Source organism: Ambystoma mexicanum, chromosome 11, assembly GCF_040938575.1.
Source record: "Ambystoma mexicanum isolate Mex_15411 chromosome 11, UKY_AmexF1_1, whole genome shotgun sequence".
Classification (NCBI taxonomy): Eukaryota; Metazoa; Chordata; class Amphibia; order Caudata; family Ambystomatidae; genus Ambystoma; species Ambystoma mexicanum.
In genome coordinates this window covers 826195593-826211672 of record NC_090934.1, presented here as the reverse complement: position 1 = coordinate 826211672, position 16080 = coordinate 826195593, and the positions used below count along the sequence as shown (strand labels likewise).

Sequence of the window (16080 nt, the reverse complement as noted above, 5' to 3'; positions counted from 1 at the left end):
GCAAATTGTAGACTGCCTTGCGAGCCTCTTGAGGATTTCTGTGAACAGAAAAATGTTTCAAGATGGCCGCCTTATAGGTGGACCATCTTAAATGATTTTGGTCCTCCAGCCCCGCAAAGAAACTGGAGTATTCCGGGGAGAAGGTCCACTTTACATATTGAATACAGCTTTGGCTGTCCTTCAAATGGAAAGTCTCCATCATTTGTTCAAACAACTCTAAGTGCTCCCAAACAGAATACTTAGCGTTCTTATGGTAAGGCGTGATGACGCTCCTGATCGCCTTAATCTGCTTTAAGGGGTCCTTAAGCAAGGCCCTTTTTGCCTTATTGGCCTTTTTGGTTCGGGTAACCCTTGTCCATTCGTCCTCGGACTCAGAGGCACTGCTCCCAGAGGTTCCCGTCTGTTCTTCCAGGTTTTCCCGGATTCTGCGAGCCTGGGAATGGCTGGCAGAATGTGGGGACCTGGTCTCCTGTGTCCTGCGCAGTTCAGAGGAGTCTTCAGATTCCTCCTTGCTGCCAGGATTTGATGGGTACCCCCTCCACTGACCTAACTGGGCAGAGGTTTTCAGGATGCCCTTAATGGGCCTATTCTCCCGGGGTTCCCCACTGAATTGCACCATGCTTGGGTGCCCATGCCCAGATGCCCGCCCATCCATTCCTGAGTGGTACTGGCCTATGAGCCCCATACTTTTAGCTGGATAGTAATCTGCCATCCCTGTGGCCCTGTGCTCATGTGCGCCCGGGGACATGGGGGTGGTAGAGTCCAGGGACTGGGAGAGATGAAGGCCCCTGGTGTTAGGGCTCCTGAGGTTATGGTCAGGAGTCTCTCTTTCCCAGCGGACCTCATCTCTATCCGCCCCTGCTCCCTGTTGCAATGCAAGAGCCTGAATTTGTGCTTTCAGTTCCTCAGTCAAGGCCTTACTAGACTCTATCAGTCTCTCCTGCATCGCTACCTGTTGTTGGAGCCTATCATTGTGTTGACAGAGGGCCTCATTTTCCCTCTGTGCTTCCTGGTTGGTCCTGGAGAACTGGGCCGGTCTTTGCTGCAGGAGGTTTACCTCCTGAGTCCCATCCCTACCGGCCTGCTCCTTTATTGGCAGAACATCTTCCACCCTTCTGGTGTGCTCTACCAAGTTCTGGTTTTCTTTTTGGAGGTCACCCAGCCCCTGGAGGGCCAGGTGATTTTCTTCCATTTTCCTTTTTAAATGGCAGACTTCCTGGCCTATGGTGTCTCTTTCCTGACTGAGAGCCTGCATCTGTGCTGCCAGGTCGTCCCTTTGCCTTTGGAAGGCACCAGCTTTCTGGCGCTCCTGATCAAACTCTGCCTGGGTATCCAGGTCTTTCAGAATTAGTTTGTTGCTCTCTGCCTTCACTCTATCTAGGTGGCCTTGCAGGGTGACTACCTGCTCAGCACATACCCTGTTGAAGTCCAGTTGTTGCTCCAGCTTTTTCTGGCTTTGCAGTAGGGAGTCCAAACCTTCTTGGTGTTCCTTCTGCAAGGCCAGAAATCTGGTATCCTGTTCTGACTTTTCCTTTTGCAGCACATCCATATCCTCCTTTATTTTAGTGATGTACTGCCTGGTCTCATTTTCTGACTCCTGGCTCCTGTGCAGCCTTTGCTCAGAAGAGTCCAGATCAGATTGGGCCTTCTCTAACGCCATCTGTTGCCTTTTTGCCAGATCAGGGCCTTCAGCACATTTATTCTGTATGGCTCCCATATATAAATATAAATATGCCGCTATCCTAACAATCTTATTGTGTTCATCTTTGGCCTTAGGAGCCATATATAGTTCCCTCAGGGCCACATGTAATGGACCCTGATCTCTCCATAAGTCTGACCCTGTTTCAGTGACCTGTCGCGTGATGGCCTGCAACCAGGCATCCTGGCCCTGCTCAGCCCATTCACCTCTCACAAATAGTTTATGTAAGAAGTGCTCTCTGGCTATTTTCATATCTACCAAGGTCGTCATTCTAGAGATTGGTCTCTGTCCTGACTTACAGAAGTTTGTATTTTATTTTTGCAGAACAGAACTTTTCTTGGAGTGTCCCTTTTGAGGAATGCTTCACAGCGTAATGCAGCGTGGTGATCCGACTGGATATGTGTATCTGGTCAGCTGGCACGCTGTATTAAGCTGCACAAGTGGTATTCTAACCCAAACGTCCGGCCGGAGCCCCCAATTTTGTAAGAGGATTCAATTCAGCACTACAGCCAAGTCAACGCCTAGTCTAGAATACTGAATGAAAACCCTTATTGATATATCTTTATGTCCAGTTCATGCGTTCTGGATGACTACCCCTATATAACACCCCTCTGTTGGAATCCCCCTGACCCCACTGAGCCAAGAAGTAGTTCTGTTTTGCAAGTTAAAAGGTTTAATTGATACTTTAAACAATATAGATATATATATCACAATTTATAATAAATTAATAATTGAATATCACACTTAATCTGATATGATAAAGATTAACAACGGAGAATCTGGCACTAGCACACTTCTTTATAATCACTAAGGAGTTGACATGAAATGGATAAGGTAGCACACTGGTAAATAGGGACAGAAGAATAATGTGGTAGAGAATGCTTTATAGATTTCGGAGGGATGCAATGTTGAATGAAATGCAGTAAAGAAAATAACTTGATAGGATTTCAGCAAAAGACAATGTAATCACTTTCTTAGACAATTCACCCCCCCCTTTTATGCAATGCAAGGAAATGGAAGGAAGCACACAGTTCTCAGAAATGCAATTCAAACGTAATTCAGTTCACCCAGCAACTTAGACTACAGACGTTGAAAACACAGGCAAAATGCTTTTATATGTGCTGGCAATTAAGTGAAAAATATGCTAAATTTGCTTTTAATTCCCTCTAGAAGTTCAGGGTGAGTGGTATCTAGTTAATATTAGTCCAGGCTCACTTTAGCAAGGATCTAGGGTGTAACTAGCAGGTTAAACGAATTTTTAGCAACTGAAAGCAAGAAGCTTCTGTTTTCACACGTGGAGAAATTTGCAAATCGCGGCAAACTTCGCGAGTGCGTTTTTCACGATTACGGCAAAACTATATGCGGTTCTAGGTTCGTAGGAAAGCCACGATTCTCAGCTTTCAGGGGAAAGTTACTGCAAGTCTCTAGCACAAACGGTTGCGGAGATATGAGCGATTAAATAAAGGTCGTTTTTCAGATTTGAAATTTTAAAGTTCAAAAAGACAAGTGCAGCTTGCAACTAGAAAATGACAGGTGACAGTTAGGAGACAGTTCTACTTAGATTAAAATAGATTTGAATTATATTATTTTAACTAAGAGATTGGTTCTGCACAGTTTTCTAGGTACTCACACTATATTCTTGAGTGAAATGGGCCTCGCCATGGATCTGGTCAGGTTTTAGACGGGACTCTGGTCTCTGCACTTCACAGTGATCTGGGTCTGCTCTCTCTCTGGATTCTGAAGATTGAGGGATTTAAAGTCTGGATCTTTCTGCACAGCTTTCTCTGGAGATTGATGGAGGTAAAGTATGGATTTTCCCGGCAGAGCTTCCAGCTGCAAATGGATTGGAAAGTCTCTATCTGTCCTGTCTGTCTGCTTTTATGTGTTTAGAATGTGGGTGTGTTCTAGCATCACTGACCCTACCTCTCTCTCAGCTTCTAATTGGTCAAACTTCCATTTCTCATTTGATTGGGGGAGCTAAATTGTGTCAGAGTGATGTCATTTTACAGCCTGCAGAAAGTCCACTCCTCCTGTCAACTTACACACAAATCTAGATTTGAACCCAAATACATATTTGCAGAGGTACATGTTGTTTTAAAATCATCTTCACCCATCATGCATTACAGGAGGTATACCCTGTTCAAACTCTGCTCTTCCTGGGGGCTTGCATTCAGAAATGGCACATATTTCACTTTTTAACTGATTTTGCAATTCAGGACATTGACCCAAATTTACACACATGTGCGCAAGGAGTATGGACATTAGTTGATGAAGTGTCTGATTTTTCACATGCACACATTTTGAGTAATATCCTCTTTTCCGCTAAAACCCCCCTGAACATGCCACCGGTTCGAAAAACCTCTTAAAATGTGGGCAGAAAAATCACAAGAATTATGGTATAATTTAAATAATTTTCACAAGTCCGTACTATGAGTTATTCATCTTTTTCTAAAACCATATTCTGGCTATAGAGGTGTGTCTTTTCAGGTCACATGGTACAGAAACCAGTCTTTCCAGTTTCTGCCAAGCTCAGAGACCCTGCCCCTCCCAGCTTCTGCCAAGAGGAAGCTCCATTTACGACTCCCGCCAATAAAACATTTGCCTGAGTCAGGACAGGGCTTTGTTCAATTTCCTGCAGAGCCCAGGTAATTCAATCAGGGAAGTGTCATATCCCTTTTGGTGTGAGCAGCAAAAGGGCAGCTAGGCCTGGGAACACAGCTGTGACTCAAGTTTCACTCCTGATGGGGGTAGTTGCCAGGCAGAATTCAGTTCCTTAAGCCAAGTTTCAGATAAAATGTCACTTTTTGTTCCCCAGTTCCTGCATTCAAATAAAACTAAACATTTTTACATATGCAGCTAGAATGCTGATTCTAAGTTTAAAACTATGACATTTAAACAATTGCAACCTATGTGACACTCAAAAGTAGGTCACTCAGTCAATTTAAACATTTAGATTTTTTTTAGTGTCTTTCAGTCCAAATTTACTTAAACTGCTGAAATCCACAGCGCAGCCAGTCTTGTTATAAACCTTCAAGTCACTTCAGAATATAACTTTAGATTGTATCCACCTCTCAGTAAGTCTTTCTTTGGCCTGTTTTGGGTTCATTTATTCAGTTTTGCAAAAAGTAAAATCTGGTGTTGTTTTAAAATGCCGGCTTTTGGATAGTGGTGAGTACTGGTACTGCACCCCTTTTTGGGATTTAAGAAAATGAATTCTCCACAGTTATGGGTTTGCTTTTGGCAATCAGCATTGCCATTCCCAATGGTTTCAGACTACTGTGTGGGTAGTCCAATGGTGGTTTTAGGCAGTGTCCTTCTGTGCCCATAACATCGGCAAAAATGGGTGGCAGCCTATTCTTCATGCACTTCCCTGTGCATTTTCTGGGAAGCTCTGGCCATCATGATGTTTTCCATGTCAGTACTGCACAGTTTTGAGGTAGGGCTCGAATGCATGGGTAAATACATCCCACAGGGAGCAGTCTAATGCACTGCAGTGCTAAGAGAGGCATGCCTTTTTCAGAAAAAAGTTCAGGTTTTCTGCCAATCAGAAAAAAATAGCAATGCAATCAGGCCAAAGGCAGAACACACATGCCAGTGAGTCTCTGTGGCGCAATTGGTTAGCGCGTTCGGCTGTTAACCGAAAAGACGCTGCTGTTTTTGACACAAAGACACAGAGTGTTCCACTCAGTAAACCTGAGTCATTTCACCTGTGTTCTCTGGGTTCAGCCTACTGTCCCCTTTTAACACAAGTGCGCAACTGTGGCTTTCTCCTCATAGCAAGTTATGCCTATAGAGAGGACATTTGGTGCACTGTTGATGGGCTCTGTCCTCTACTAAATCCCCTGTGTTTGTGGATTAGGGGAGGTAGGGAAGTGCTTGATACCCTGATTTGCTGTGGAAAATAGAGCTATTTTAGAAATATTTTCAGGTTGCCTGGAAAGCATAAGCAAACAGCACACCAATCAGGCCCCAGTGTAAGCACTGCATGAGTCTCTGTGGCGCAATCGGTTAGCGCGTTCGGCTGTTAACCGAAAGGTTGGTGGTTCAAGCCCACCCAGGGACGATGCATTTTGGCTCAAAAATTCAGCATGACCAACTATGAATTTCTGTTTACCTCTCGCAGGTCTCGTCTGCTGACGTCCAAAAAATCCAATAAACTGTAAGCAATTCTTCTCGCTTGCTTTAGTTTTTCAAAACTTGCCATTCAATTCATAAACATCAAGACTTCATGGGAAGGGTTTGGCTGCAGCGTGTACTGATGCACAGAAGGAATCTATCCTAGCCAGTCTACTTAAAGAAGCAATGAGGCTCTGCAGGTCCATGTACGTCTCCTACCTTTATTCTGTCATCAGACACACCAGGTGGACTGCTGCAAGGACCTCGTGGCGCAATGGTAGCGCGTCTGACTCCAGATCAGAAGGTTGTGTGTTCAAATCACGTCGGGGTCATACTTCCTTTTCCCACTCTGAAATACAAAATTGCTCTTCAGTATCTCGTTATTTCAACCTGACTGCATCTTTGTGCTCTGGGCCTAGTTGTTCTGGCGTTTCGAATGTAAGCTTTGCAGCAGGGAAGTATCATATTGACAGACACCCATGAAGGACATGGTCAACCTTTAAAGCAGGCCAATCTCTATGTTTTACTGGATGCAGCAGAAGTATTTCCTCTTTACCATCTCTTCAAGTGGGCCTGACTGATGTGCTGTTTTGTGCACGCTACGTGGGCTTTGTAAAGCATACCTCTGCCATTTGCATGGCCTCCTAGCGCTGTCAATATTTTCGTGTAATCGCTGAATGCTGCACTGTCCTGGGAACTCTAGGTGTGACTAAAGGATATATGCTGGGGCCCCGAAAGGGGGTCGGCAGTCTAGTGGCAATGCCCATCACTTTGTAGTTTGGGTTTGTGAGTTCAGGTACCGCTCTGGTGTCAGAAAACTGTAAGCGCCCTCCCAATCAACTGTCGGTCCTGGATTGTGAGGATTTCCCCTTATACTGGTCTCAGTAGACACATTTCCATTTTACTTTTTCACTCTCGCATTGCCTATTTCGCTCTCTCTCATAGATACATTATAGACAAGAGAGACATTGTCAGCGAGAGGGTTGCACAGCACCTTCCCCCATTTCCCTAAGTGCATTGCATGGGGCTCTGGGAGGCGTGCACATTTGTCTGAAACACAAAGAACCACTGGCAATAAAAGGCGTAGGACCCCAGTTCGCATTTCTTAGAATTTGAGGAGGCACTCAGAGTTGTCTCGGGCGTGACTGTACCTTTCATAGGAGATGTGCTAATCCCCAAACCCTCTTCCTTTGTCCCAGTAATCTGTCCTAGGGCCTCTAGCAAGTTGTTTTCTGAAACAAAGCTTACCTGAACATCCTGTAAAATTGGTAACTTTTCAGTAGCAGTACAGTGCAGTATATAGCATTCCTGTTGCGCACAGCATCTAGATCCAAAAATTGCTTACTCTACCCCAGAAATTAGAATTCACCCAGTCAAACAGAGGGATCTATAAAGATCATGGCAAGTAGTTAACATAAGCTACTTCCCCCAAGTTCTCTTGGTGCACTCTGCTGCCCTCTTTTAACAGAAGAATGCAACTGCAGGTCTTGCTTCTCAGCAAGGTACCTACATATAGAAACCTTGGTGCACTCTTACTAAATCTGCTGGAATGTGTCTTCTATTGCGCCCAAGGTGGTTGTGTATTTGGGGACTCAGGGAAGCAAGGGAGCAGTCTAATGCACTGCAGTGCTAAGAGAGGCATGCCTTTTTCAGAAAAAAGTTCAGGTTTTCTGCCAATCAGAAAAAATAGCAATGCAATCAGGCCAAAGGCAGAACACACATGCCAGTGAGTCTCTGTGGCACAATTGGTTAGCGCGTTCGGCTGTTAACTGAAAAGACGCTGCTGTTTTTGGCACAAAGACACAGAGTGTTCCACTCAGTAAACCTGAGTCATTTCACCTGTGTTCTCTGGGTTCAGCCTACTGTCCCCTTTTAACACAAGTGCGCAACTGTGGCTTTCTCCTCATAGCAAGTTATGCCTATACAGAGGACATTTGGTGCACTGTTGATGGGCTCTGTCCTCTACTAAATCCCCTGTGTTTGTGGATTAGGGGAGGTAGGGAAGTGCTTGATACCCTGATTTGCTGTGGGAAATAGAGCTATTTTAGAAATATTTTCAGGTTGCCTGGGAAGCATAAGCAAACAGCACACCAATCAGGCCCCAGTGTAAGCACTGCATGAGTCTCTGTGGCGCAATCGGTTAGCGCGTTCGGCTGTTAACCGAAAGGTTGGTGGTTCAAGCCCACCCAGGGACGATGCATTTTGGCTCAAAAATTCAGCATGACCAACTATGAACTTCTGTTTACCTCTCGCAGGTCTCGTCTGCTGATGTCCAAAAAATACAATAAACTGTAAGCAATTCTTCTCGCTTGCTTTAGTTTTTCAAAACTTGCCATTCAATTCATAAACATCAAGACTTCATGGGAAGGGTTTGGCTGCAGCGTGTACTGATGCACAGAAGGAATCTATCCTAGCCAGTCTACTTAAAGAAGCAATGAGGCTCTGCAGGTCCATGTACGTCTCCTACCTTTATTCTGTCATCAGACACACCAGGTGGACTGCCGCAAGGACCTTGTGGCGCAATGGTAGCGCGTCTGACTCCAGATCAGAAGATTGTGTGTTTAAATCACGTCGGGGTCATACTTCCTTTTCCCACTCTGAAATACAAAATTGCTCTTCAGTATCTCGTTATTTCAACCTGACTGCATCTTTGTGCTCTGGGCCTAGTTGTTCTGGCGTTTCGAATGTAAGCTTTGCAGCAGGGAAGTATCATATTGACAGACACCCATGAAGGACATGGTCAACCTTTAAAGCAGGCCAATCTCTATGTTTTACTGGATGCAGCAGAAGTATTTCCTCTTTACCATCTCTTCAAGTGGGCCTGACTGATGTGCTGTTTTGTGCACGCTTCGTGGGCTTTGTAAAGCATACCTCTGCCATTTGCATGGCCTCCTAGCGCTGTCAATATTTTCGTGTAATCGCTGAATGCTGCACTGTCCTGGGAACTCTAGGTGTGACTAAAGGATATATGTTGGGGCCCCGAAAGGGGGTCGGCAGTCTAGTGGCAATGGGCATCACTTTGCAGTTTGGGTTTGTGAGTTCAGGTACCGGTCTGGTGTCGGAAACCTGTAAGCGCCCTCCCAATCAACTGTCGGTCCTGGATTGTGAGGATTTCCCCTTATACTGGTCTCAGTAGACACATTTCCATTTTACTTTTTCACTCTCGCATTGCCTATTTCTCTCTCTCTCATAGTTACATTATAGACAAGAGAGACATTGTCAGCGAGAGGGCTTCACAGCACCTTCCCCCCTTTCCCTAAGTGCATTGCAAGGGGCTCTGGGAGGCGTGCACATTTGTCTGAAACACAAAGATCCACTGGCAATAAAAAGCGTAGGTCCCTAGTTTGCATTTCTTAGAATTTGAGGAGGCACTCAGAGTTGTCTCGGGCGTGACTGTACCTTTCATAGGAGATGTGCTAATCCCCAAACCCTCTTCCTTTGTCCCAGTAATCTGTCCTAGGGCCTCTAGCAAATTGTTTTCTGAAACAAAGCTTACCTGAACATCCTGTAAAATTGGTAACTTTTCAGTAGCAGTACAGTGCAGTATATAGCATTCCTGTTGCGCACAGCATCTAGATCCAAAAATTGCTTACTCTACCCCAGAAATTAGAATTCACCCAGTCAAACAGAGGGATCTATAAAGAGCATGGCAAGTAGTTAACATAAGCTACTTCCCCCAAGTTCTCTTGGTGCACTCTGCTGCCCTCTTTTAACAGAAGAATGCAACTGCAGGTCTTGCTTCTCAGCAAGGTACCTACATATAGAATCCTTGGTGCAATCTTGCTAAATCTGCTGGAATGTGTCTTCTATTTGTGCCCAGCGTGGTTGTGTATTTGGGGATTCAGGGAAGCAAGGGAGCAGTCTAATGCACTGCAGTGCTAAGAGAGGCATGCCTTTTTCAGAAAAAAGTTCAGGTTTTCTGCCAATCAGAAAAAAATAGCAATGCAATCAGGCCAAAGGCAGAACACACATGCCAGTGAGTCTCTGTGGCGCAATTGGTTAGCGCGTTCGGCTGTTAACCGAAAAGACGCTGCTGTTTTTGGCACAAAGACACAGAGTGTTCCACTCAGTAAACCTGAGTCATTTCTCCCGTGTTCTCTGGGTTCAGCCTACTGTCCCCTTTTAACACAAGTGCGCAACTGTGGCTTTCTCCTAATAGCAAGTTATGCCTATACAGAGGACATTTGGTGCACTGTTGATGGGCTCTGTCCTCTACTAAATCCCCTGTGTTTGTGGATTAGGGGAGGTAGGGAAGTGCTTGATACCCTGATTTGCTGTGGGAAAAAGAGCTATTTTAGAAATATTTTCAGGTTGCCTAGGAAGCATAAGCAAACAGCACACCAATCAGGCCCCTGTGTAAGAACTGCATGAGTCTCTGTGGCGCAATCGGTTAGCGCGTTTGGCTGTTAACCGAAAGGTTGGTGGTTCAAGCCCACCCAGGGACGGTGCATTTTGGCTCAAAAATTCAGCGTGACCAACTATGGACTTCTGTTTACCTCTCGCAGGTCTCGTCTGCTGACGTCCAAAAAATCCAATAAACTGCAAGCAATTCTTCTCGCTTGCTTTAGTTTTTCAAAACTTGCCATTCAATTCATAAACATCAAGACTTCATGGGAAGGGTTTGGCTGCAGCGTGTACTGATGCACAGAAGGAATCTATCCTAGCCAGTCTACTTAAAGAAGCAATGAGGCTCTGCAGGTCCATGTACGTCTCCTACCTTTATTCTGTCATCAGACACACCAGGTGAGCTGCCGCAAGGACCTCGTGGCGCAATGGTAGCGCGTCTGACTCCAGATCAGAAGGTTGTGTGTTCAAATCACGTCGGGGTCATACTTCCTTTTCCCACTCTGAAATACAAAATTGCTCTTCAGTATCTCGTTATTTCAACCTGACTGCATCTTTGTGCTCTGGGCCTAGTTGTTCTGGCGTTTCAAATGTAAGCTTTGCAGCAGGGAAGTATCATATTGACAGACACCCATGAAGGACATGGTCAACCTTTAAAGCAGGCCAATCTCTATGTTTTACTGGATGCAGCAGAAGTATTTCCTCTTTACCATCTCTTCAAGTGGGCCTGACTGATGTGCTGTTTTGTGCACGCTACGTGGGCTTTGTAAAGCATACCTCTGCCATTTGCATGGCCTCCTAGCGCTGTCAATATTTTCGTGTAATCGCTGAATGCTGCACTGTCCTGGGAACTCTAGGTGTGACTAAAGGATATATGCTGGGGCCCCGAAAGGGGGTCGGCAGTCTAGTGGCAATGCCCATCACTTTGCAGTTTGGGTTTGTGAGTTCAGGTACCGGTCTGGTGTCGGAAACCTGTAAGCGCCCTCCCAATCAACTGTCGGTCCTGGATTGTGAGGATTTCCCCTTATACTGGTCTCAGTAGACACATTTCCATTTTACTTTTTCACTCTCGCATTGCCTATTTCTCGCTCTCTCATAGATACATTATAGACAAGAGAGACATTGTCAGCGAGAGGGTTTCACAGCACCTTCCCCCATTTCCCTAAGTGCATTGCAAGGGGCTCTGGGAGGCGTGCACATTTGTCTGAAACACAAAGATCCACTGGCAATAAAAAGCGTAGGTCCCTAGTTTGCATTTCTTAGAATTTGAGGTGACACTCAGAGTTGTCTCGGGCGTGACTGTACCTTTCATAGGAGATGTGCTAATCCCCAAACCCTCTTCCTTTGTCCCAGTAATCTGTCTTAGTGCCTCTAGCAAGTTGTTTTCTGAAACAAAGCTTACCTGAACATCCTGTAAAATTGGTAACTTTTCAGTAGCAGTACAGTGCAGTATATAGCATTCCTGTTGCGCACAGCATCTAGATCCAAAAATTGCTTACTCTACCCCAGAAATTAGAATTCACCCAGTCAAACAGAGGGATCTATAAAGAGCATGGCAAGTAGTTAACATAAGCTACTTCCCCCAAGTTCTCTTGGTGCACTCTGCTGCCCTCTTTTAACAGAAGAATGCAACTGCAGGTCTTGCTTCTCAGCAAGGTACCTACATATAGAAACCTTGGTGCACTCTTGCTAAATCTGCTGGAATGTGTCTTCTATTGTGCCCAGGGTGGTTGTGTATTTGGGGATTCAGGGAAGCAAGGGAGCAGTCTAATGCACTGCAGTGCTAAGAGAGGCATGCCTTTTTCAGAAAAAAGTTCAGGTTTTCTGCCAATCAGAAAAAAATAGCAATGCAATCAGGCCAAAGGCAGAACACACATGCCAGTGAGTCTCTGTGGCGCAATTGGTTAGCGCGTTCGGCTGTTAACCGAAAAGACGCTGCTGTTTTTGGCACAAAGACACAGAGTGTTCCACTCAGTAAACCTGAGTCATTTCTCCCGTGTTCTCTGGGTTCAGCCTACTGTCCCCTTTTAACACAAGTGCGCAACTGTGGCTTTCTCCTCATAGCAAGTTATGCCTATACAGAGGACATTTGGTGCACTGTTGATGGGCTCTGTCCTCTACTAAATCCCCTGTGTTTGTGGATTAGGGGAGGTAGGGAAGTGCTTGATACCCTGATTTGCTGTGGGAAAAAGAGCTATTTTAGAAATATTTTCAGGTTGCCTGGGAAGCATAAGCAAACAGCACACCAATCAGGCCCCTGTGTAAGGACTGCATGAGTTCCTGTGGCGCAATCGGTTAGCGCGTTTGGCTGTTAACCGAAAGGTTGGTGGTTCAAGCCCACCCAGGGACTTTGCATTTTGGCCCAAAAATTCAGCGTGACCAACTATGGACTTCTGTTTACCTCACGCAGGTCTCGTCTGCTGACGTCCAAAAAATCCAAAAAACTGCAAGCAATTCTTCTCGCTTGCTTTAGTTTTTCAAAACTTGCCATTCAATTCATAAACATCAAGACTTCATGGGAAGGGTTTGGCTGCAGCGTGTACTGATGCACAGAAGGAAGCTATCCTAGCCAGTCTACTTAAAGAAGCAATGAGGCTCTGCAGGTGCATGTACGTCTCCTACCTTTATTCTGTCATCAGACACACCAGGTGGATTGCCACAAGGACCTCGTGGCGCAATGGTAGCGCGTCTGACTCCAGATCAGAAGGTTGTGTGTTCAAATCACAACGGGGTCATACTTGCTTTTCCCACTCTGAAATACAAAATTGCTCTTCAGTATCTCGTTATTTCAACCTGACTGCATCTTTGTGCTCTGGGCCTAGTTGTTCTGGCGTTTCGAATGTAAGTTTTGCAGCAGGGAAGTATCATATTGACAGACACCCATGAAGGACATGGTCAAGCTTTAAAGCAGGCCAATCTCTATGTTTTACTGGATGCAGCAGAAGTATTTCCTCTTTACCATCTCTTCAAGTGGGCCTGACTGATGTGCTGTTTTGTGCACGCTACGTGGGCTTTGTAAAGCATACCTCTGCCATTTGCATGGCCTCCTAGCGCTGTCAATATTTTCGTGTAATCGCTGAATGCTGCACTGTCCTGGGAACTCTAGGTGTGACTAAAGGATATATGTTGGGGCCCCGAAAGGGGGTCGGCAGTCTAGTGGCAATGCCCATCACTTTGCAGTTTGGGTTTGTGAGTTCAGGTACCGGTCTGGTGTCGGAAACCTGTAAGCGCCCTCCCAATCAACTGTCGGTCCTGGATTGTGAGGATTTCCCCTTATACTGGTCTCAGTAGACACATTTCCATTTTACTTTTTCACTCTCGCATTGCCTATTTCTCTCTCTCTCATAGTTACATTATAGACAAGAGAGACATTGTCAGTGAGAGGGCTTCACAGCACCTTCCCCCCTTTCCCTAAGTGCATTGCAAGGGGCTCTGGGAGGCGTGCACATTTGTCTGAAACACAAAGATCCACTGGCAATAAAAGGCGTAGGTCCCTAGTTTGCATTTCTTAGAATTTGAGGTGACACTCAGAGTTGTCTCGGGCGTGACTGTACCTTTCATAGGAGACGTGCTAATCCCCAAACCCTCTTCCTTTGTCCCAGTAATCTGTCTTAGTGCCTCTAGCAAGTTGTTTTCTGAAACAAAGCTTACCTGAACATCCTGTAAAATTGGTAACTTTTCAGTAGCAGTACAGTGCAGTATATAGCATTCTTGTTGCGCACAGCCTCTAGATCCAAAAATTGCTTACTCTACCCCAGAAATTAGAATTCACCCAGTCAAACAGAGGGATCTATAAAGAGCATGGCAAGTAGTTAACATAAGCTACTTCCCCCAAGTTCTCTTGGTGCACTCTGCTGCCCTCTTTTAACAGAAGAATGCAACTGCAGGTCTTGCTTCTCAGCAAGGTACCTACATATAGAAACCTTGGTGCACTCTTGCTAAATCTGCTGGAATGCGTCTTCTATTGTGCCCAAGGTGGTTGTGTATTTGGGGACTCAGGGAAGCAAGGGAGCAGTCTAATGCACTGCAGTGCTAAGAGAGGCATGCCTTTTTCAGAAAAAAGTTCAGGTTTTCTGCCAATCAGAAAAAAATAGCAATGCAATCAGGCCAAAGGCAGAACACACATGCCAGTGAGTCTCTGTGGCGCAATTGGTTAGCGCGTTCGGCTGTTAACCGAAAAGACGCTGCTGTTTTGGGCACAAAGACACAGAGTGTTCCACTCAGTAAACCTGAGTCATTTCTCCCGTGTTCTCTGGGTTCAGCCTACTGTCCCCTTTTAACACATGTGCGCAACTGTGGCTTTCTCCTCATAGCAAGTTATGCCTACACAGAGGGCATTTGGTGCACTGTTGATGGGCTCTGTCCTCTACTAAATCCCCTGTGTTTGTGGATTACGGGAGGTAGGGAAGTGCTTGATACCCTGATTTGCTCTGGGAAATAGAGCTATTTTAGAAATATTTTCAGGTTGCCTGGGGAGCATAAGCAAACAGCACACCAATCAGGCCCCAGTGTAAGCACTGCATGACTCTCTGTGGCGCAATCGGTTAGCGCGTTCGGCTGTTAACCGAAAGGTTGGTGGTTCAAGCCCACCCAGGGACGATGCATTTTGGCTCAAAAATTCAGCATGACCAACTATGAACTTCTGTTTACCTCTCGCAGGTCTCGTCTGCTGACGTCCAAAAAATCCAATAAACTGCAAGCAATTCTTCTCGCTTGCTTTAGTTTTTCAAAACTTGCCATTCAATTCATAAACATCAAGACTTCATGGGAAGGGTTTGGCTGCAGCGTGTACTGATGCACAGAAGGAAGCTATCCTAGCCAGTCTACTTAAAGAAGCAATGAGGCTCTGCAGGTCCATGTACGTCTCCTACCTTTATTCTGTCATCAGACACACCAGGTGGATTTCCACAAGGACCTCGTGGTACAATTGTAGCGCGTCTGACTCCAGATCAGAAGGTTGCGTGTTCAAATCACGTCGGGGTCATATTTGCTTTTCCCACTCTGAAATACAAAATTGCTCTTCAGTATCTCGTTATTTCAACCTGACTGCATCTTTGTGCTCTGGGCCTAGTTGTTCTGGCGTTTCGAATGTAAGCTTTGCAGCAGGGAAGTATCATATTGACAGACACCCATGAAGGAGATGGTCAACCTTTAAAGCAGGCCAATCTCTATGTTTTACTGGATGCAGCAGAAGTATTTCCTCTTTACCATCTCTTCAAGTGGGCCTGACTGATGTGCTGTTTTGTGCACGCTACGTGGGCTTTGTAAAGCATACCTCTGCCATTTGCATGGCCTCCTAGCGCTGTCAATATTTTCGTGTAATCGCTGAATGCTGCACTGTCCTGGGAACTCTAGGTGTGACTAAAGGATATATGCTGGGGCCCCGAAAGGGGGTCGGCAGTCTAGTGGCAATGCCCATCACTTTGTAGTTTGGGTTTGTGAGTTCAGGTACCGCTCTGGTGTCAGAAAACTGTAAGCGCCCTCCCAATCAACTGTCGGTCCTGGATTGTGAGGATTTCCCCTTATACTGGTCTCAGTAGACACATTTCCATTTTACTTTTTCACTCTCGCATTGCCTATTTCTCTCTCTCTCATAGATACATTATAGACAAGAGAGACATTGTCAGCGAGAGGGTTGCACAGCACCTTCCCCCATTTCCCTAAGTGCATTGCATGGGGCTCTGGGAGGCGTGCACATTTGTCTGAAACACAAAGAACCACTGGCAATAAAAGGCGTAGGACCCCAGTTCGCATTTCTTAGAATTTGAGGAGGCACTCAGAGTTGTCTCGGGCGTGACTGTACCTTTCATAGGAGATGTGCTAATCCCCAAACCCTCTTCCTTTGTCCCAGTAATCTGTCCTAGGGCCTCTAGCAAGTTGTTTTCTGAAACAAAGCTTACCTGAACATCCTGTAAAATTGG

The 16080-nt window shown here is 45.6% G+C and overlaps 8 non-coding genes across 8 annotated transcripts; all 8 read left to right on the top strand.

The window, feature by feature from the left end:
* The first annotated feature begins 5688 nt into the window (after nucleotides 1-5688).
* Nucleotides 5689-5762, top strand: TRNAN-GUU (transfer RNA asparagine (anticodon GUU)). Its single transcript has one exon. It is a non-coding gene; the product is annotated as a tRNA-Asn (tRNA).
* Nucleotides 5763-6075: 313 nt separating this feature from the next.
* Nucleotides 6076-6147, top strand: TRNAW-CCA (transfer RNA tryptophan (anticodon CCA)). The gene has a single exon. It is a non-coding gene; the product is annotated as a tRNA-Trp (tRNA).
* A 1789-nt stretch (nucleotides 6148-7936) lies between these two features.
* On the top strand, nucleotides 7937-8010 carry TRNAN-GUU (transfer RNA asparagine (anticodon GUU)). The gene has a single exon. It is a non-coding gene; the product is annotated as a tRNA-Asn (tRNA).
* A 313-nt stretch (nucleotides 8011-8323) lies between these two features.
* On the top strand, nucleotides 8324-8395 carry TRNAW-CCA (transfer RNA tryptophan (anticodon CCA)). The gene has a single exon. It is a non-coding gene; the product is annotated as a tRNA-Trp (tRNA).
* Nucleotides 8396-10186: 1791 nt separating this feature from the next.
* TRNAN-GUU (transfer RNA asparagine (anticodon GUU)) lies at nucleotides 10187-10260 on the top strand. Its single transcript has one exon. It is a non-coding gene; the product is annotated as a tRNA-Asn (tRNA).
* Nucleotides 10261-10573: 313 nt separating this feature from the next.
* TRNAW-CCA (transfer RNA tryptophan (anticodon CCA)) lies at nucleotides 10574-10645 on the top strand. The gene has a single exon. It is a non-coding gene; the product is annotated as a tRNA-Trp (tRNA).
* A 1790-nt stretch (nucleotides 10646-12435) lies between these two features.
* Nucleotides 12436-12509, top strand: TRNAN-GUU (transfer RNA asparagine (anticodon GUU)). The gene has a single exon. It is a non-coding gene; the product is annotated as a tRNA-Asn (tRNA).
* A 313-nt stretch (nucleotides 12510-12822) lies between these two features.
* TRNAW-CCA (transfer RNA tryptophan (anticodon CCA)) lies at nucleotides 12823-12894 on the top strand. Its single transcript has one exon. It is a non-coding gene; the product is annotated as a tRNA-Trp (tRNA).
* The last annotated feature ends 3186 nt before the right edge of the window (nucleotides 12895-16080 follow it).